This window comes from Nelumbo lutea, chromosome 1 (assembly GCF_056320005.1).
Source record: "Nelumbo lutea isolate HS-2025 chromosome 1, American lotus-T2T, whole genome shotgun sequence".
Taxonomy (NCBI): domain Eukaryota; kingdom Viridiplantae; phylum Streptophyta; class Magnoliopsida; order Proteales; family Nelumbonaceae; genus Nelumbo; species Nelumbo lutea.
In genome coordinates, this window is record NC_142684.1 from 148677550 (window position 1) to 148699791 (window position 22242).

General features: G+C 40.8%; 1 long non-coding RNA gene across 6 annotated transcripts in view; it reads left to right on the plus strand.

The window, feature by feature from the left end:
- LOC148878279 (uncharacterized) overlaps positions 1–20481 on the plus strand; it is a 48647-nt gene extending 28166 nt beyond the window's left edge. For 4 of the 6 annotated variants that reach the window (XR_016101290.1, XR_016101288.1, XR_016101291.1 and 1 more), the window contains one exon: positions 19891–20438. This is a non-coding gene — a long non-coding RNA (uncharacterized LOC148878279). Of the gene's footprint in view, positions 1–15595; positions 15716–19890 lie in introns of those variants that run through there. The other 2 variants (XR_016101289.1, XR_016101299.1) reach the window with 2 other exon arrangements.
- The last annotated feature ends 1761 nt before the right edge of the window (positions 20482–22242 follow it).

The window sequence follows — 22242 nt, forward strand, 5'->3', positions numbered from 1 at the left end:
TCTCCAAGAAGATGTCTTCCAAGACTTCTGAGAAGATCGATGGCATGAAAGACGTTACCTATGCCTCTGCCGTAGGGAGCATCATGTATGCCATGCTGTGCACTCGTCCTGACATTGCTCAGGTAGTGAATGTAGTAAGTAGATTTCAGGCCAACCTAGGGTAGGAGCACTGGACTGCTGTGAAAAACATACTTAAGTACTTTCGAATGACAAAAGAGTTTTGTCTAGTATTCGACGATAGCTCACTATAGATCCAAGGGTATACAGATGTTGATTTCTAGTCAAATCCAGATGATAGAAAGTCTATATATGAATATGTTTTCACGATAGGATCATTTGTTGTTTGTTAGAAAAGCAGCAAACAGGGGTCCACTGTAGACTCCACGACCGAGGCTGAGTACATTGCCGCAAGTGAGACTGCCAAAGAAGCTGTGTGGATGAAGAAGTTCATTCACGAGTTGGGAGTAGTTCCGTCCAACACATCACCCATCCTGTTGTTGTGTGACAACAATTGAACCATTACTCAGGCTAAGGAGCCACGAGCCCACTTGAAGTCGAAGCACATCGAGAGAAGTACCACGTACTACGGAAGATTGTTGGTACAGGGGACGTCATGATTCAGAAAGTAGCGTCAGCGGAAAATGTAGCAGACCCATTGACGAAGCCACTATTACATAAAGTGTTTGAGAAACACGTGGAAAGTATGGGACTCCGGCTTGTACCTGATTGGACGCAAGTGCAAGTGGGAGCTGTTGGACAGTTTTGTATGCCCTTAGCTTCAATCAGAATGATGTACTTTATGAGTTTATTGTAAATGAATAAAAGTGCACATTTGATTAATGCTCCCTTGGTATGTTTCTGTGTAATGCCCACAATCCTTGGGTATTACAAGGTGGCTTGGCTCAGGGACCACTTAGGGTAAGTGTTGAGCCCATAGAGCCCATTTGATGGGTTTTAGGGAGTTCACTGTCCATAGTAGTGTATTCGGCCAGGCCTTGTAACAAAGACTGGGCCAAACCCATGTGGCTGATGTGTAGATCAATGCTTGGGTCCCATGCCATACAAGGAAGCCCAACTGGGAAACAGTTAGGAATGTTAAGTGAGCACGTAAGCTTAATGAGCCTAAAACCCATTTCGAACTAGACTTATTTAATAAGGTGGATCAGTAGATAAGATAGTGTCTTAACCCTATCCACTCAGAGAGTCCAGATCTAAATATGATTCGGATTTAGAAACCTCCTAATGAGATTAGGAGAAGGCTGATCTAATCTGCAGATAAGATAAGGGTTTATCCTTATCACCTAAGGGGATGTCTGATCCAAATGTGATTTGTGTTTGCAACTTCTGATTGGATGAGGAGCTGATCCTTTGGGTTTACAAAAGAAAGAGGGGGCGGCAGCCTTTAGAAGAATCACATAATTAGATCCTCTTTAGAGCTGAAATTACAGAAGAAAGATTTCTGCAATCCCTGCAAAGATCTTTCTTGCCGCCCCCTTCCTGCAGCCGCCAAACATCCAGTTCGATCTCCAGTTGTGGGAGAAGTCAGGATTTGATCTTGACATTAGTTCTTTGAGAAAGAATTGATAGGAAGTTGTGCTCACGTGCCATCCTGTTTTTTCTTGCGAAGGACAGAGTTCTTGGAGAAGAACACTGTTAATACTGCTCCATCCTACACTACGTCATCTTCAGTGAGAGCAGTTTTTGGATCCTTCCTTGGGTGTGAACACCTTCATTGGGAGATATTATTTCTCCGTATCAGGTATAATCCTCTCCAACTCCTTTTGGTTCAAATCTGGTTCAATTTATGGTTCAAGATTGATAATTGAAAATATGATTTTCTAAATAGGGAATGCGATTCTCAGTTGAAAGGGAGAGAAAAATTCTTGAAATTCGCCCATTTATTCCGCAAAATTTGGGCGTCTATACGATGGATCTCTCATCCCTTCAACTCCAAGGAGGAGATCAATGCACACCTTGCTACTACTGCTGCTAATTATGGGCTCGGTGTTGATTCTGATATTGGTTCGACTGGTGTGGTGGAAATTGCTACTGGTACTGTTGGTAAAAATAGTAATGTGGGAATTGTTGGAACTGGTGCATTTGTTGCATCTGTAACTGCATGGTTCGAACACTCTAGACTAGCTCAATGAATTGCTATGCCCGATCCCAAGGGGGACCATAGAGGGCTCCAGTATGGAGAAGGTAGCGCTTACCTGGGGCGGTGGAGCGTTCAGCGGCTGTGTTCGGTACTGAGTCTACTGTGTCGATATAGTGGGGATCCCTAAGACAATGAGGAAGATGGTGAACTGGCCAATGTAGACCATGGGGAACTCTTGGCTAGCCATAGTCTACTCCTGTTCCCCGAACACGGTCATCTCAATGCTCTTCACGGTGCTACTTGTAGAAGCCATTGAATGAGTAAAATGGTAAGGTATGAAGGTTGGATTTTGATCATTTTCCCACAAATGGAACCAATTGATGGTGTGCAATCTGGATACTTCTACCTGGAAGGTTACCTAGATGCTGGTCACTTAGCGAGGTCGAAATCGATTGAGCGCACATTTTGGCGTCTGCGAAGCCTATAAATTGCATGACGCCCATGTGTCCCCAGTACACGATTTGAGTTTTCTTGATCGAGCCAAGCGAGTCAATATGGTCCAACTGGAGAACCAACCTCTGGACCAAGAGAACTCGGGCCATGTTCACCTGGGCTTGTCATGAGCTCCCCACAGCGGGTCGGAACCCCTATGCACGGGGAGTGGGGGGCAATTGATGAGGGGTCAATTGGCCGACCTGATAAACAGAGGATACGTGGAGGCGACCTGCCAGCCAGACAATGACTCAGCAGTACCTACAACTTTAACGAACTAGGGCACCTCGGATGCCTTAGTCATTTCGGATAGTACCGAAGCCAGGGCACTTCGGTGATTGCATGCACCGAGGTGACACGTGACAGATTCTAGAAGCTCGTTAGATGTCCCCGGGCCTTTCGAGATCATACTGCATAACCATAGGCCTTATCCTCATTCCGCCAGAATCGAATGGACACAATAAGCCTTATCAGCTAGTACGTTGGCCACCTTCTGAAACGGAAAGGACTCCTACGGTTAAGTCCGAAGATCCCAGAGAGGTTCCTTAGGGCTCACAACAACTCAACTGTATAAGGGCATTAACCCCCATAACACAAGGTACAATGATTACTTGCTTACTAGTTTACTTGCATTAAAGCTTTCAGCTCGCTACCAGAAATACAATACTAACTTAAGCATCAGAGCGACCTCGCTGGGTTAGCCACCCTGAATTCTCTAATCCGCTTTCTTGCAATTTGAACCAGCTGTTAGACAGTCTTGCATGCCCTTAGCTTCAATCGGATTTGATGTACTTTTGTTATTTAGTGGAAATAAATTAAAGTGCATGTTTGATTCATGTTGTTTGGTATAATTCTGTGTAAGACCCTAAAACTGGACACTTATAGAAACTTGTGTTAATTTTAAATGTTCACAACCATTGGATAAGTCTGGGGAGATTTATCCTACCAAGGCTGATACTGGTGTGCCACCAAGTGTTGGGATGGCTTGTTTCGGCCATCATGGTAAGACCCAAGGCACATGCAGTATGGGATTGCTTGAACCCTTGAACCGGACCAGATTTCCAGTATTGCCCTAAACCTTGGAGACAGATGGGCAAAACAGGAAAGTTACACCTGACCCCTAGACTCGATTATGACACATCGATGGAAACCAATGGAGTCTGGACTCTAGTAGATCTGCCCTCCGGGGTAAAAGCAATTGGTTGCAAATGGATCTACAAGAGGAAGAAGGGCCCCGATGGCAGGATTCAGGCCTACAAAGCTCGCTTGGTGGCGAAACGGTATACTCAGAAAGAAGGCATCGATTATGAGGAAACCTTTCCGCCCGTGGCCATGCTTAAATCCATTAGGATCCTGGTAGCTGTAGCAGCATACCATAACTACGAGATTTGGCAAATGGATGTCAAAACCGCGTTCCTGAATGGAGATCTTAGTAAAGATGTCTACATGCAGCAGCCGCAAGGCTTTATTGCTGCTGGTCAGGAACACATGGTATGTAAACTCAACAGATCCATATATGGACTTAAGCAGACTTCTGGGAGTTGGAACATCCGTTTTGATTCTTCCGTCAAAACGTTTGACTTTGAGCATAATCCGGATGAGCCATGTGTTTACAGGAAGTCCAGTGGGGATAAGATTACTTTTTAGTATTGTACATGGACGATATCCTACTCATGGGGAATGATGTAGGAATGCTGACTTCGGTCAAGGTATGGATATCACAACAGTTCTCCATTAAAGATCTTAGAGAAGCTTCATACATACTGGGTCTTCGACTCTATAGAGATAGATCGAAGCGGATAATTGGATTATCCCAGGCTGCTTACATTGACAAAATTGTCAAAAGGTACAGCATGGAAAACTCCAAGAAAGGAAATGTTCCTTTCAAACATGGAGTAACTCTCTCCAAGAAGATGTCTCCCAAGACTTATGAAGAGATTGAGGGCATGAGAGACGTTCCCTATGCCTCAGCCATAGGGAGCATCATGTATGCCATGCTGTGCACTCGCCCGGACATAGCTCAGGCGATGAGTGTGGTAAGTTGATTCCAAGCTAACCCAGGGCAGGAGCATTGGATTGCTGTGAAGAACATACTTAAATACTTTCGAAGGACAAAAGAGTTTTGTTTGGTATTCGATGGTAGTTCACTACAAGTTCTGGGGTATACCGATGCCAATTTCCAGTCGGATTCAGATGATAGAAAGTCTACATTTGGGTATGTTTTCACGATAGGATTGTGTGCTGTTTGCTGGAAAAGCAGCAAACAGGGGTCCACTGCAGACTCCACAACCGAGGCCGAGTACATTGCTGCAAGTGAAGCTGCCAAGGAAGCCGTGGGGATGAAGAAATTCATACACGAATGGGGAGTGATTCCATCCAGCACATCACCCATCCCGTTGTTGTGTGACAACAATGGAGCGATCGCCCAGGCTAAAGAGCCTCGGGCCCACTCGAAGTCAAAGCACATCGAGAGAAATTACCATGTACTGCGGGAGATCGTTGGTAGAGAGGACGTCCTAATTCAGAAGGTAGCATCAACGGATAATGTGATAGACCCATTGACTAAGCCACTCACACAGAAAGTGTTTGAGAAACACGTGGAAAGTATAGAACTCCGGCTTGTACCAGATTGGACCTAAGTGCAAGTGGGAGCTGTTAGAAAGTCTTGTATGCCCTTAGCTTCAATCAGATTTGATGTACTTTTGTTATTTAGTGGAATAAATTAAAGTGCATGTTTGATTCATGTTGTTTGGTATAATTCTGTGTAAGACCCTAAAACTGGACACTTATAGAAACTTGTGTTAGTTTTAAATGTTCACAGCCATTGGATAAGTCTGGGGAGATTTATCCTGCCAAGGCTGATACTGGTGTGCCACCAAGTGTTGGGATGGCTTGTTTCGGCCATCAAGGTAAGACCCAAGGCACATGCAGTATGGGATTGCTTGAACCCTTGAACCAGACCAGATTTCCAGTATTGTCCTAGACCTTGGAGACAGATGGGAAAAACTGGAAAGTTACACCTGACCCCTAGACTCAATTATGACACATCACTAGGTGTCGGATCGGGCTGTCTTTGATGTGTCAATCAGTGAGATCTTTAGTGGGGGTCAAAACCAGGACATGTTGGGGCAGTTTGAGAATTTATCTGAGTGAGTGGTCATAGTGACAGGATCAGCCCCTTTATCGGACAATGGTAATGATCGGTAATGCACTCTCTCTGATGGAAACCAAACTGCGGCAATTGATTTCAATCGTTGGAATTTTGTTTTGCAAAAGAAGATATATATAAATGTATATGTACGATTTCAAAAGATTTGCAAAAGGTTTTAATTCCCGGGATCCATGTGAGTAGAGAGTGCGGCACTATTCCTTGCAGCCGAGAGAGAGGTCTTCTCTTGTCAGGCAGTGCTTGATCATTAAGGGCTGAGAGGTTAAGTGTAAGACCATTTACGATAATACCTGATGAGCTAATCTTGCACCTGCCCACAGTCCCTGGGCTTTTATAAGATGGCTTGGCCCAGGGACCACTTAATGTAAGTGTTGGGCCCATAAGGTCCATGTGATGGGCTCAAGGGGGTCACTGAGTCTTTCAGTGAATTCGGCTGGGACTTGTAATAAAGGCTGGGCCGAACCCATGTGGCTGGTGTGTAGATCAATGCTTGGGTCCCACGCCATACAAAGAAGCCCAACTAGGCATCAGGTTGGAAACTAGTTAAACACTGAACACTTAATGGGCCAAAAGCCCATTTTGACCTGGGCTAATATGATCACCAGTTCATAGGGCGAATCTGAGATTAGTGTTAGTAAAAGGATTGGGTCTTTGACCTTATCCATTCTAAGAGACCAAATTCAAATTAGATTTGAATCTGGTAACCTCCTGATAAGATCAGGAGTTAACTAACTTAATCTACAGATAGGATTAAGATTAATTTCTATCCAAATACTGATTTGGATTGGGATAACTCCCAAAAATATTGGGAGGTTTCTTAATCAAGAAGAAAGAGGAGAAAACCCTAGAAGAAATATCAGATTTTGAACTAGGGGGTTTGAGGAAGCAAGAAACACATCCTGCAATCTGAGATTTGATCTCTCACAGACTCCAGAGAGAAGAGACAGTTCTGCCCTCTTCCTCCCTAAACTTCTCCTCTTTCAGCCGCCGCCACTACCTGTTGGAGGATTTGATCTTTGCAGCAACAGGAAGTCAAGAAAGCAGTTCTTGACAATAGTCTTGCAAGAAAGACATTAGGATTTGGTGTTCAAGGTTTCTAGAGGGTTCTTGTGAAGAATACAGTGTGTGGGACGCACCCTGCTGGTTCCGTTCCATCCACAGTTGTGTCATCTTCAGCAGGAGTGGATCTTGGTTACTTCTTTGGGCATGAACACCAACTTTGGGAGATATTATTTCTCCGGATCAGGTATAATCTTTCCTGTTTCCTTTTGGTTCAGATCTGGTTTGTTTATGGTTCAAGTAGGATCCTTGAATAATGTATTCTAATTTTAGGGAATATGATTCCCAGTTGGAAGAAGGTAGGAATTTTTTTTGAAATTCGCCCCCATTCCGCACCTTTCTTGGCATCCATTAGATGGATCCTACCATTCTTTCAGTGGTATCAGAGCCACAGGTTCGAATCTTGAACCAAAAGAAAATCAGATCTGACCCTGCACAGATGAACAAAAAATGTTTTGCCAAGATCTGCGTAGATTTTCTTTTTTTTCAAGAAATGGTTTTTTGTTAAGGGCGTTTGATCTGAAATTAATTTTGTTAAATCCAAAAATTTATTTAGATTTGTTCTTTATTTATTTTTGATTTAATGGACTGTTCGAACTAGGAGATCGTAATGCAGATTTGCCGCAGATAGTCTGCGTACCCTTTTTTCTTCCTTTTATTATTATTCGGTCTGTAAATAGTTATTTTTTATTTTTCTAGACTGAATGTATAGGATTTGATCAAGAATGTAATTAATTAATATAAATAGAATTTATGTTTTTTATTTATTTTCTTGATTAAAGAAGGAAGAAGATGGTGGCGCTGGAGATTTGCAGATGGAGAAATCGCATACTGCGATTTACAGTTTATGAAACTGTAACTTTAGTGATTAACCTTTGTTTTGCCGGTGGTACGAACAGTCCATATTTTTGATTTGTGATTGTCTAAAATAAAAAATTATTAATTTCAGATCTCTCTTGAATTAATTCTTGAATTGAAAATCAGTTTTGGACCTTTTCGGTCTAGATTGGACCAAAATTGTTTGGACCGAATCTGAGATTCGAAGGGGACTGTTTTTTAGTCCATATTTCTCACACTGATTATTCCAAATCTGATGTTCAATTACTGGGATTAATTTGGCCCACCTGTAAAGCCCAATTTTAAAGGGTTAAAACTGCAAAAGCCCATTGTTGTGAGAACAGCTGCATGGGCCAAACTGTTAACTGCAATTCAGCCCATACACCTAGTAAACATTAATTGTTAATGCTTTAAGTTTTAAATGGGCCATTCGATGGGCTTTACAGCAGTTAATTGATTGGATCAATTCTTCTTTTACATGTGATGTTTGGATGTATGATGTGCTGCGACCATGGGCCATAAGCACTTGGCCCATGTTAACTCGTTAGTAGCTCTTGCGCACACCATGGCTGAATGCACATAATTGCCATGGTGTCCCTTAAGGTCGTTGGATGACCCCTATCTACTTGGTGGGCCGCACAACCCTGAAAAGGGATGCGTACGGAACCCCTAGCCGATTGAGGCCCACCAGAAATCTGAGTGCGTGTGATAGTGAGATAGGGAGATCCATTTGATGGACTCTCTAAAGGCCTTCCGTCATTAGCACAATGATGGGTCCAACAGTAATGAGGAAACGCACCATACAATTGGGCTATCCATTTGCTGTTGGATCTGTTAGAGTGTTTCATTAGATGATAGGGGCGTCATAGACCAATGTGGGAGGGGCTTCACCAGAAAATGGGAACTCTCTCAGGGTACCTTGGCGTAACCTGAATATGATGGGTGTGCACTCACTAGAAGAAAAGTTTACTTGAAAACGGCTCTGAACCTTGTCTGACAGAGGCCAAAGGTAAACTCATCTGATGAGTGGATATGATCCGTCACAAAAAGGTGGTGGGGTTATGCAGCTGAAACAGTTGGCTTCACGCACCCTATGTGATTTTCCACATTTCTAGAGACTTTCCGTCGTCTCCGTCACTGAGAAGGGAGGGAAAATCTCAGAGATGAATAAATGGTAATTGAACATAGATTAAAAGCCATATCTATGTAAGTAACATGAATCAAACTAATGTTGTGGACTAACGTTTTTGCTGTTTTATCAGAAAATGGCAAACAGCCAATTTGCAAAGCTTCTAGATGATAACAAGCTTAGGGCCCAAACTATGCCGACTGGTACAGAAATCTTATGCTGGTCCTAACTTCTGAAAAGTTAGATAAGGTGGTGAAAAATCCTACCCTAGAATGTCCGGGTGATAGGGCTTCTGAGGCCCGTAGGAGGGACTACCAAGATTTAGAGGATAAGAACTCCCTAGCCCGCTGCTTTGTCATTTCCTCATTAGACAACTCAATACAGAGGTAGTTCGATCAGATCGAACTAGTCAAGGACATATTGGACAGTCTAAAAACAATGTATGAAGAGCAGAACCGTTCTACTCGACAGAAGGTCCTGAAATTGTTCATGACCGCGCAGATGTCCAAGGGGCAGAAAGTTCATGACCATTGTCTTCGGATGATGGGATACATTAATGAACTTGAAGCTCTTGGATCCAGGCTAGATCTTGGCACGCAAGTAGATGCCATCCTGAATTCTTTGCCCTCTTCTTTCAATGCGTTCACTATGAACTACAATATGAATAAGTTGAATGTCAGTGTCCAGGAACTCAGTAATATGTTGTAGAGGGCCGATGATCTTTGAAAGAATGATGAGCCTGTGGTTATGCTTGCTGAAGCTAACAGATCGGGCAAGAAAAAGAGAAAGGCAAAGAAGCCCTAGAAGAAAGATGCCAAACCCAAGAGGCAGAAGAAAAACAAGGCATCTGATGTCAGTCACTTCTACAAACAGATCGGCCACTGGAAGAGGAACTGTCCTGCCTACTTGGAATCTAAGAAAGGTAACATCGAAACTTGTGTCATAGAAACTAATATGTTAGTTACTTTTGTGTCCTGGTGTGTTGATTCCGGGGCTTCAACTCATGCATGTAACTCACTGCAGGGGTTTAAAGTAAGCAGAAGATTGAGTGATGGCGAGGTGACACTATTCTTGGGAACGACTGCAAGTGTTGCAGCTGCGGCGATAGGAACCTTAGAATTAGTTTTTAGAGAAGGAGTCCTTGTACTTAAAGATTGTCTTTATGTACAGAACTTGAGAAGAAATTTAATTTCTGTTTCTAAACTGTGTGCTAATGGATATACTGTTTATTTTAGTAATATGATTACTGTTAAACGAAATAACAAATTCATCTTATAAGGGGAACTGGAGAATGGTCTCTATGTTCTACATCATTCTCTAGAAACTAACCTAACCGAAACTACGTCGGTCGAAAATCCCAAGAAAAAGAATCGTGATACAATTAATCCCATGTGCCTCTGGCATTACCGACTTGGCCATATCGGTATTGACCGAATCACAAGACTGGTAAAGGATGGTCCTTTGGATTTTCTAACCGTAGAAAATCTTCCCACTTGTGAGCCTTGCCTTCAAGGTAAGATGACTAAGCGGCCATTTGACGGTAAGCCTAAAAGATCTGGAGGCACACTTGACCTAATACATATTGATGTATGTGGTCCCCTGAGTGTTAGGGCACGGAATCAACACGTGTACTTCATCACCTTTACAGATGAATTTTCACGATATGGTTACATGTACCTAATGAGACACAAATCTAAATCCTTTGAAAAGTTCAAAGAGTTCAGACAGGAAGTCGAGAAACAGTTAGGGAGAGAAGTTAAGGCCCTTCGATCGGATCGAGGTGGCGAGTATCTCTCTGACGAATTCAGGGACTGCTTAAAGGATAATGGGATAGTGTCACAACTAGCTCCACCTGCTACACCACAACTCAACGGTGTTTCAGAGAAGAGGAATAGGACCTTGTTTGACATGGTCCGGTCACTTCTCGTACGCTCAGAATTATCCACATCCTTTTTGGGATATGTACTAGAGATTGTTATCTACGTGCCGAATCGAGTTCCAACCAAATCAGTTCCGAAAACTCCATATGAACTATAGACTGGAAGGAAGCCAAGTGTAAGACGCTTGAAGATTTGGGGTTGTCCTGCACACGTTAGAAGAACAAGTGCGGACAAGTTGGAATCCAAAACCAGCCGTTGCATATTTATAGGCTACCCAAAGGATTCAATGGGTTATCTATTCTATGACCCAAGTGAGCAGAAAGTGTTCTGTAGTCGAAATGCCCAATTCTTAGAATCCGAATATATCATGGACACTCACCGTCAGGAAATGGTTCTTGATGAGGAGAGTTTAGGAGCAGTGGGAGATGTCCCACAAGTTCCAGGTAGTGACCAACCTAGAAGGTCCACCCGGGTATCCAGACCACCAGTCCGATATGGTTATGACCAAGATACCTACCTGGTGGAAGCCTTGACTAGTGAAGAGGATCCCGTGACTTACGCGGAAGCTATGTTAAACATAGATTCCCAGAAATGGGTGGAGGCCATGAGAGCTGAGATGGACTCGATGGAAACCAATGGAGTCTGCACTCTAGTAATTCTTCCCTCCGGGGTAAAAGCAATTGGTTGCAAATGGATCTACAAGAGGAAGAAGGGCCCCGATGGCAGGATTCAGACCTACAAAGCTCGCTTGGTGGCGAAAGGGCATACTCAGAAAGAAGGCATCGATTATGAGGAAACCTTTTCGCCCGTGACCATGCTTAAATCCATTAGGATCCTGCTAGCTGTAGCAATATACCATAACTACGAGATTTGGCAAATGGATGTCAAAACCGCGTTCCTAAATGGAGATCTTATTGAAGATGTCTACATGCAGCAACCGCAAGGCTTTATTGCTGCTGGTCAGGAACACATGGTATGCAAACTCAACAGATCCATATATGGACTTAAGCAGGGTTCTAGGAGTTGGAACATCCGTTTTGATTCTGCCGTCAAAACGTTTGACTTTGAGCAGAATCCGGATAATTGGACGTGGACAATATCCTACTCATTGGGAATGATGTAGGAATGTTGATTACGGTCAAGGTGTGGATGTCATTGCAGTTCTCCATGAAAGATCTTGGAGAAGCTTCATACATACTGGGTCTTCGACTCTATAGAGATAGATCGAAGCGGATAATTCGATTGTCCCAGGCTGCTTACATTGACAAAATTGTCAAAAGGTACAACATGGAAAACTCCAAGAAAGGAAATGTTCCTTTCAGACATGGAGTAACTCTCTCCAAGAAGATGTCTCCCAAGACTTCTGAGGAGATTGAGGGCATGAGAGATGTCCCCTATGCCTCAGCCGTAGGGAGCATCATGTATGCCATTCTGTGCACTCGCCCGGACATAGCTCAGGCGATGAGTGTGGTAAGCAGATTCCAGGCTAACCCAGGGCAGGAGCAGTGGACTGCTGTGAAGAACATACTTAAATACATTTGAAGGACAAAAGAGTTTTGTCTGGTATTCGATGGTAGTTCACTACAAGTTCTGGGGTATACCGATGCCGATTTCCAATCGGATCCAGATGATAGAAAGTCTACATCTGTGTATGTTTTCACGATAGGATTGTGTGTTGTTTGCTGGAAAAGCAGCAAACATGGGTCCACTGCAGACTCCACAACTGAGGCCGAGTACATTGCTGCAAGTGAAGTTGCCAAGGAAGTCGTGTGGATGAAGAAATTCATACACGAATGGGGAGTGATTCCGTCTAGCACATCACCCATCCCGTTGTTGTGTGACAACAATGGAGCGATCGCCCAGGCTAAAGAGCCTCGGGCCCACTCGAAATCAAAGCACATCGAGAGGAAGTACCATGTACTGTGGGAGATCGTTGGTAGAGGGGACGTCCTAATTCAGAAGGTAGCATCAACGGATAATGTGGCAGACCCATTGACTAAGCCACTCACGCAGAAGGTGTTTGAGAAACACATGGAAAGTATGGGACTTCGGCTTGTACCAGATTGAACCTAAGTGCAAGTGGGAGCTGTTAGACAGTCTTGTATGCCCTTAGCTTCAATCGGATGTGATGTACTTTTGTTATTTAGTGAAAATAAATTAAAGTGCAAGTTTGATTCATGTTGTTTGGTATAATTCTGTGTAAGACCCTAAAACTGGACACTTATAGAAACTTGTGTTAGTTTTAAATGTTCACAGCCATTGGATAAGTCTGGGGAGATTTATCCTGCCACGATTGATACTGGTGTGCCACCAAGTGTTGGGATGACTTGTTTCGGCCATCAGGGTGAGACCCAAGGCACATGCAGTATGGGATTGCTTGAACCCTTGAACCGGACCAGATTTTCAGTATTGCCCTAGACATTGGAGATAGATGGGCAAAACTGGAAAGTTACACCTGACCCCTAGTCTTGATTATGACACATCACTAGGTGTTGGATCGGGCTGTCTTTGATGTGTCAATCAGTGAGATTTTTAGTGGGCGTCAAAACCTATACATGTTGGGGCAGTCTGAGAATTCATCTGATTGAGTGGTCATAGTGACAGGATCAACCCCTTTGTCGGACAATGGTAATGATCGGTAATGCACTCTCTCTGATGGAAACCAAACTACTGGCAGTTGATTTCAATCGTTGGAATTTTGTTTTGCAAAATAAGATATATATATATATATATATAAATGTATATGTATGGTTTCAAAAGATTTACAAAATGTTTTAATTCCCGGGATCCATGTAAGTAGAGAGTGCGGCACTGTTCCATGCAGTCGAGAGAGAGGTCTTCTCTTGTCGGGCAGTGCTTAATCATTAATGGTTGGGAGGTTAAGTGTAAGACCATTTAGGATAATACCTGATGGGCTAATCTTGCACCTGCCCACAGTCCCTGGGTTTTTATAAGATAGTTTGGCCTAGGGACCACTTAATGTAAGTGTTGGGCCCATAGGGTCCATGTGATGGGCTCAAGGGGGTCACTGAGTCTTTCAGTGAATTCGGCTGGGCCTTCTAATAAAGGCTGGGCCGAACCCATGTGGCTGGTGTGTAGATCAATGCTTGGGTCCCATGCCATACAAAGAAGTCCAACTGGGCAGCAGGATGGAAACTAGTTAAACGCTGAACACTTAATGTGCCAAAAGCCCATTTCGAACTGGGCTGATATGATCACCAGTTCATAGGGCGAATCTGAGATTAATGTGCCAAAAGTCCACTCTAAGAGACCAAATTCAAATTAGATTTGAATCTGGTAACCTTCTGATAAGATCAAGAGTTAACTAACTTAATATGCAGATAGGATTAAGATTAACCTCTATCCAAATAATGATTTGGATTGGGATAACTCCCAAAAATATTGGGAGGTTTCTTAATCAAGAAGAAAGAGGAGAAAACCCTAGAAGAAATATCAGATTTTGAACTAGGGGGTTTGAGGAAGCAAGAAACACATCCTGCAATCTGAGATTTGATCTCTCACAGACTCCAGAGAGAAGAGACAGTTCTGCCCTTTTCGTCCCTGGACTTCTCCTCCTTTAGCCGCCGCCACTACCTGTTGGAAGATTGGATATTTGCTACAACAGGAAGTCAAGAAAGCAGTTCTTGACAATAGTCTTGCAAGAAAGACACTAGGATTCGGTGTTCAAGGTTTCCAGAGGGTTCTTGTGAAGAATCTAGTGTGTGGGACGCACCCTACTGGTTCCGTTCCATCCACAACTGTGTCTTCTTCAGCAGGAGCGGATCTTGGTTACTTTTTTGGGCGTGAACACCAACTTTGGGAGATATTATTTCTCCGGATCAGGTATAATCTTTCCTGTTTCCTTTTGGTTCAGATCTGGTTTGCTTATAGTTCAAATAGGATCTTTGAATAATGTATTCTAAATTTAGGGAATGTGATTCTCAGTTGAAAGAAGATAAGAATTTTTTTTGAAATTCGCCCCCATTCCGCACCTTTCTTGGCATCCATTAGATGGATCCTACCATTCTTTCACCAACTCGCTAAGCGAGCATCTAGGTAACCTTCCAGCTAAGAGCTTCTAAATTGCGCACCATCACTACGTGAAAGCATAGAGAAAAAGGAGGAAAAAAAACAAATAAGGAGCAAATCGAAACCCTAAAAGGAAGAAAACATGAACAAATTGAAATTCTAGAAAAATGGAAGAAAATGTGACCTAATTTTTCGTTCTAACTGAGTCGAAGAACATACCTACAGAACCCATAGTAGTGGTGCTCCTTTCTCGAACCAAAGGAGTCAAATGACATGATTTTTTGGCTTATATGAAGGGCATTACAGGTCATTTCAAAAACGTATGAGGGCAATTTTGTCTTTTGCCTAGGTCTGAAATACCCCTTAGCGCATTAAGCACCTGTCCGACTCTTTTCTATTTAGATCTGAAATTGGGTTTCAGATCTTCTAATCAGACTCAAACCCAAACATAGGTGGCATCTGACAAGCAACATTTTTAGACTTTAAAGGTCTAAAAAGTGGTAGCAAATGCCACCTCCTTATCCCTTCCCTGAATTTCAACTATTTGCTCCCTCTTATGAACCTCACTCTTTTTGTTATTTATGATTTTTTGTGTTGTGTTTGATTTTGAAATTTGAAGTAAGAAGTAGGGAAACCTTTACAAACCTTGTATAGGTTTCCCTACCTTTCCCTTCCTTTCGTTACCTTTTCCTTCAAATCAAACATATGCTTGGTTCTTCAACAGTTGATTCATCCGTCACCTTTGAAAGAGAGAGTACTATCTTTATCTTACACGATCCTATTTCAATCTTTGTGATGAATTGTACAGAATTTCTAGATCGAAACTTTTGAGCAAATTTATATTCTTTTGAATCCAAGGTGAGATAATAAGAACTTTGAACTTACCGTGTTTAAAATTGAAGCAATGCTGCAAAGAGTCCTTGCAAAAAAAGGTCGTTTGCGTAAGAACAGTCAGGCCTACTTGAGCTTGGGGTTTTGGTGTTTTGCGGCTGCTCTGGTGATAAGGAACTGTGATTTTCAACCATCCAAAGTTTTAATTTGTTGGAGCATTTTTGAGTTAGAAATTTACAAAGCAGGGCTTAATGACGGGTTTTAATGTTTTTTTTTTTTTTGTAGAAGGATATTTAATCCGGTGCTCGTCAAAGTTGTTTCCCAACGTCATCTATGTCTGCACTCCAATCTCAGTGAGATGTGTAGATACAGATCATATTGGGATATTGTTGGTTTGTTGGGACAGTTTGTTATGAGCAGGTCTATGAGGACCTACACCATTGTCACAGACTTTTGTCACACGAAACCGTCCCTACACCATTGTCACAGACTTTTGCAACCATGTATTGAGAACATTTCTAGACTTGTATGTTCTATTTTTCATGGGGAGATTCTCCCAATGCATGGCTAGGTACTATGAGGACCAAGTATTGGGATGTGCTCCTCACATTGACCTCACAGCCACAATTCACCCTGTTATATACATATATTAAAGGAAGGTCTTCAAGCAACAACCCCACACTTTAGACATGTGGAATTGTAAATTTTCAATAGATAGAATCTTAAAAGAAGTTAAACTCTCACTATTGAAAAAGTCTATCCATTCTTCAAAAAATAAAAATAAAAATAAAAAAAGTCTATCCACTCACAAAAAAGTGATAACTCTTAAAATTCACACATGTAGAATCCTAATCCCTAAAAGTGGCCACTTCAAATGTTATGATAATAACTGAATTTCATTCAAACACAATCCTTTCAAAAGTAACGATTAAACAAATAATTTAACTTAAAAATATTCAAAATATTAAATGGATAAAAATAAAAATAAATGAAATTCATAAAAATGACTAAACAATTAATACAAATGGTGTGAGCTTCATTCTTTTAGATGAAATAGTTTATTAATTGCAAATTAGATTTAACTTTTTTGGGAAGTGTAACCTACTTTAACTTTTAAAAATAAATTATCAAATAAATATTAAATACCAATTAAAGTGGGTTACTGGGTTACAACTTACAAATATGATCTCATTTAATCTCTTAAGTCATATTAAAACAACATAAATTAATAGTGATTTCCAAACAAATTAGGTCAGAATAGATTGTCAATTACAAAGATGTAAGATCCATGTTAATTTTTCTACTTTAAATTTTATAGTTAAATAGTCAATTTCAAATTAAATGATACAGTAGTTTCCCCTTAGTACGGGGTCATTCTCTAAATAAAACATAGTAAATTTCTTAAATCAAATAAAAAGCTTAACTTAAATGTCTAATATAAATAATTAAAAAAACTGAAATAATTCAGATTAATGATGCCGTACTTAGTACGGGGTCATGCCTAATAAATAATAAGCACAAGTACGAGAGACATTCCGAATATGCAGTTAGTAGTTACCAAATGCTGACAGGGAATTGTTTGTATTATAGCCACCGTTAGTTAAATCTAGGGTGCATTGACGAGTCCGAATATGATGTGGTCTAGCTTACACCATAGACTTTGCTTAGATCTAATAACCAACACCACTTGTTCTTACATTGGTTGTGGTATTCCCACGTGTGATAGTTAATGGAGATAAAACATTATCCCAGTTCCAAATATCAAACAATTGATAGTGAAATGCAAATATGTCATTTCAAATGTAAAACAATTGATATTCTTTTTCCACTGGAGTCCACTGAATTGAATTGCTTTGTGGCCATGCTTACAGGTAATGCGATTTTGTTAATAAAACATGCATTAATAGAGAAAAATATTTGTTTAATTATTTATTTTATCTTTTAAATAGAAAGCTTCTAGTTCTCGTCTTTTATTTTCTCTTTCTTCTCTTTTTGACCCTATCTTTCTTCCTCAAACCTTAAGGCTCAATTTTGAAAAGAGTATAAATGCAAATTTGTAAAGTGCAAAATATTGTGTTTTGTATGTAATACAAATTATAATTTTGAAGAATTAGTTACATCTGCTGAGCTGGAGAGTTGGTTATAACTAACTTCTCTCTCTATATATGGCTATATATCTAAGATGGAATGCACAAGAAAGAAAGAAATCTTTCTCTCAAATTTTCATGCTTGTTTTCTGCTCTCTGTTATTGTTTTCTCATCTATGTTCTGGTATTAGAGCTAGAGACATTGCAATTACAAGATTTGGGTTCATTGAAATACTTCTTAGGTCTTGAAATTGCAAGATCTGACAAGGGGATTGTAGTCTGCCAAAGAAAATATGTGTTGGACATGTTAAATGACCATGGGAAATTAGGTTGCAAACCTGTCTCTACTCCCATTGATGTAGGGATAGGATATCCATCACATGGACGCCCAAATCTTGCAGAATAGATTGGGCGAATTTCAAAAATTTCTCCCATCTTTGCAGGGAACCGAAAAACATATTTTTCAATGATCAATCTTGAACCATGAACCAAACCAGATTTGAATCAAAATGAGTAAGAGAGAGGATGTACCTGATATAGAGAAACAGTATCTCCCAATGGAGGTGTTCACGCCCAAGGAATGATCCAAAATCTGCTCCCACTGAAGATGGCGTAGTGCAGGATGGAGCAGAATCAACAATGTTTTTCAAAAGAACTTGACCCTTCGCAAGAATCAACTGGATGGCTTGTGAGTACAACTCCAATCAATCTTTTCCCAAAAGATTGATATCAAGATCTTGATCTCTCCCAAGAACTAGAGATCGAACTGCTGGAAGTGGCGGCTGCAAGAGAGTATTCGCAGGGCGCATAATTCTCTCATATTGTGATTTCAGCTCTGAAGACAAGAGTGTGATGGATGCATGCCTAAAGGCTGCCACCCCCTCCTCCTTTTATAATCGTAAAGGGATCAACTCCTAATCCCATTAGGAGTTGCTGATCCGAATCATATTTGAATTAGAAGTCCCTTTAAGTGATAAGGGATAACCCTTATCTTAGAATTCACCCCTTTTAATTGACTGATCAAATCAGCCCAGTTCGAAATGGGCTTAAGGCCCAATTAAGGTCATGTACTCACTTAACCTTCCAAACTGCTGCCCAGTTGGGCTTCCTTGTATGGCATGGGACCCAAACATTGATCTACACATCAGCCACATGGGTTCAGCCCAGCCTTTGTCACAAAGCCTGCCCAAATACACTGTTAAGGACAGTGCACCCCCTGAAACCCATCTTATGGGCTCTATGGGCCCAACAATTACCCTAAGTGGTCCCTGAGCCAAGCCACCTTATAACACCCAAGGACTATGGGCAGATGCAAGATTAGCCCATCAGGTATCATCCCCAATGGTCTTATACTTAACCTCTCAGCCCATAATGATCACACACTGCCCAACAAGAGAGGACCTCTCCCTCGGCTACAAGGAACAGTGTTGCACTCTCTGCTTATATGGATCCCGGGAATAAAAACATTTTGCAAATCATTTCGAAACCATAATATATATACTTTTATATCTCATATAAAATATATTTTGCAAAACCAATCTCAACGATTGAAATCGCCTGCCGGTAGTCTTGGTTTCCATTAGTGAGAGTGCATCCCCGATCATTACCTTTGTCCGACAAAGGGGCTGATTCTGTCACTATGATCATCCACTCAGATGAATTCTTAGACTATCCCAACATACCCAGGTTTTGACCCCCGCTAAGGATCTCATTGATTAGTATATCAAAGGCAGTCCAATCCGACACCTAGTGCAGTATCAGAACCGAGTCTAGGGGTCAGATGTAACTTTCCAGTTTTTTCCATCAATCTCAAAGGTCCAGGGCAATACTGAAAATCTGGTCCAGTTCATAGATTCAATTAATCCTACACTGTATGTGGCTAGGGTCTCACCCTGGCAACTGAGACGGCCCACCCCAACCGACTTGGTGGCACCACAGTGTCAGCCTTGTTAGGATAGGTCTCCCCAGATCGATCCACTAGCTATGAACATTCTAAACTAACACGAGTCTCATTAAGTGTCCAGTTTAAGGGTATTACACAGAAACATACCAAGGGAACATGAATCAAATATGCACTTTTATTCATTTACAATAAACTCATAAAGTACATCATTCTGATTGAAGCTAAGGGCATACAAAATTGTCTAACAATTGATCCTAATCATAAGTTGGCCAATGATAGTGGTACTCTTCTTGCTGATGCTTCATATTATAGATAGTTGGTTGGGAAGTTGATTTATGTCACTTTCACTCATCCCGACATCTCTTATGCTATGCAGATTTTATCTCAATACATGGATAAACCTACTGATCTTCACTTACAAGTTGTACATCGTGTGTTGAGATACTTGAAATCTTCCCCTGGAGCTGGTCTTTTCTTCTCTGTAGGTTCTTCTACACAGTTGAGGGCTTTCTCTGATAGTGACTGTGCTGGTTGCTCAGATACAAGGAGATTCGTTTCTGGCTTCTGTATTTTCTTTGGTGATTCTTTGATCACATGGAAGTCTAAGAAGTAGAATTTGGTGGCACGAAGTTCAACTGAGGCGGAGTATCGTGCTATTGCAGCCACTACTTGTGAATTGGTGTGGCTTTCTTCTTTGCTCAATGATTTTTGCATTACAGTTTCATTGCCGATCTCGTTACATTGTGATAATCATTCTGCAATCTATCTTTCTCATAATCTTGTGTTTCACGAGCGGAGTACACACATTGAGGTGGATTATCATTTTGTCTGGGATCAAGTTCAAAGTGGTTTCCTGCATTTACTATATTTACCTTCTTCTGATCAGGTGGCAGATGCGTTCACCAAGGCCTTGCAACCTTCGCATTTTCAACGCTTAATAGGCAAGATGAACATGCTCAATATCCATATTCATCTTGAGGGTGGGGGGGGGGGGTAATGCAAATTGTAATTTTGAAGAATTAGTTACATTTGTTGAGTTGGTGAGTTGGTTATAACTAACTTCTCTCTCTATATATGGTTGTATATCTAAGATGGAATGCACAAGAAAGAAAGAAATATTTCTCTCAAATTTTCACGCTTGTTTTCTGCTCTCTATTATTGTTTTCTCATCTTTGTTAGTATGTATTTTTCTTTTTTTGTTTGTATGTATTTGTATTTATACTCTTTCCAAGTTGAGCTTAAGGCTCCGTTTGTTTGTAATACAAATGTTGAACCGAGGTATTTATGTACTGTGATTCGCATTTGTAAACGTTTATTTAACATGTAAAAATTAATGATTATCATATCAAAAATGTATTTTCTAATATTTTTGTAGTCTAAGAAGAGAGTATTACTATACCTATTTTGTTAATACAATTTCATATTCTTTTGATAATCAACTTTTTAACTAAAATTAAGGCATTGGAGCATAAGGTAGTTGGAGCATTTAATGATGGGGCCCACACTTAGCACTGATTTCAAACGAACAACATGATTGTAAAAAAGATTTAAAATCTAAACTGTATTTGTATTCATGAACCGAAAAGAGGATAAATATGCAGTGTACATATATTTGCATTTACATTGCAACCAAATGCAGTCTAATTTACAAACTTACTACTATACAAAGCGGAACAAAGCATGCTGAATGATTCATGCGCCCAGAGATCAGTGATTCAACGTTTTTCAAATTCCAATATGGCAATACAGATATCTTCATTAGGATAGTCTTGCTAACAACATTCTCCATGTTCTTACCTAAGCTAATAGTTTTCCTTTCTTATGATTTCATTCTAAAAGCAATAAAGAAACATTAGAGCTCAGTTTGGAAGGAGTACAAATACAAATATGTACAATGCAAATACATATGAAATAATACAAAATACAAGGTTTTGTACTCTACAAATTTGTATTTGCACACCTTCCAAACTAAGCCTAAGAGAACATTTAGTACATTTCCAAATAAGAAGCAAACACCCCAACAAGGAAGAAGTATAACCTTATTTTGAGAGTTAAATGCATTTCCATAAATACATTTGCTTTTTCTTATTTAATCTTGATATGAATTCATCCAAAGATGTGATATGACTGGGACTGCTTTGAGAAACTCAAGGTTTTTAAAATTGAATCAGACAACGAACCGGTCAGGGGTCCAGTTCTTAGGTCAAACAGTCTGACTGTTCGAATCGAATGGACAGTTCAAATCGAATGGACAGTTTGAACAGTTCGAATGCTCGGATCAGCAGTTTGCTGACCAAATCAACGATTTTTGGCGAAATTATAGTTTTGGGGTAAAACGGAACCAGTCACTTGATCCATTCCCGATTTTTCTAGTCCGACCATCCAGTCAGGTCCGATTTTGAAAACCATGGAGAAACTTGGATGATGTAACTGATGATACCACCAACAATGTAAATAAATGAACAATTTACCACCGCCATAGGCAACGGATTCGACGATTTGTCCTCCAGCTTTTCATACCAAGAATAGATTTTTGCACTTCGCCAAATTTCACCAAGTCTAAAGCTATGATCTTGAATCCTTTTAATTCAAGTTTAAAACTAGGAAAAAATAAGCTACGTGGTTTAGACTACTAATATAAACACAACCTTGTCCTACCTCTATGGGGTCAAATATATGAATTTTATTGTGGTTCTGTTCTATTTATTGTTAAATTATATCTCTTATG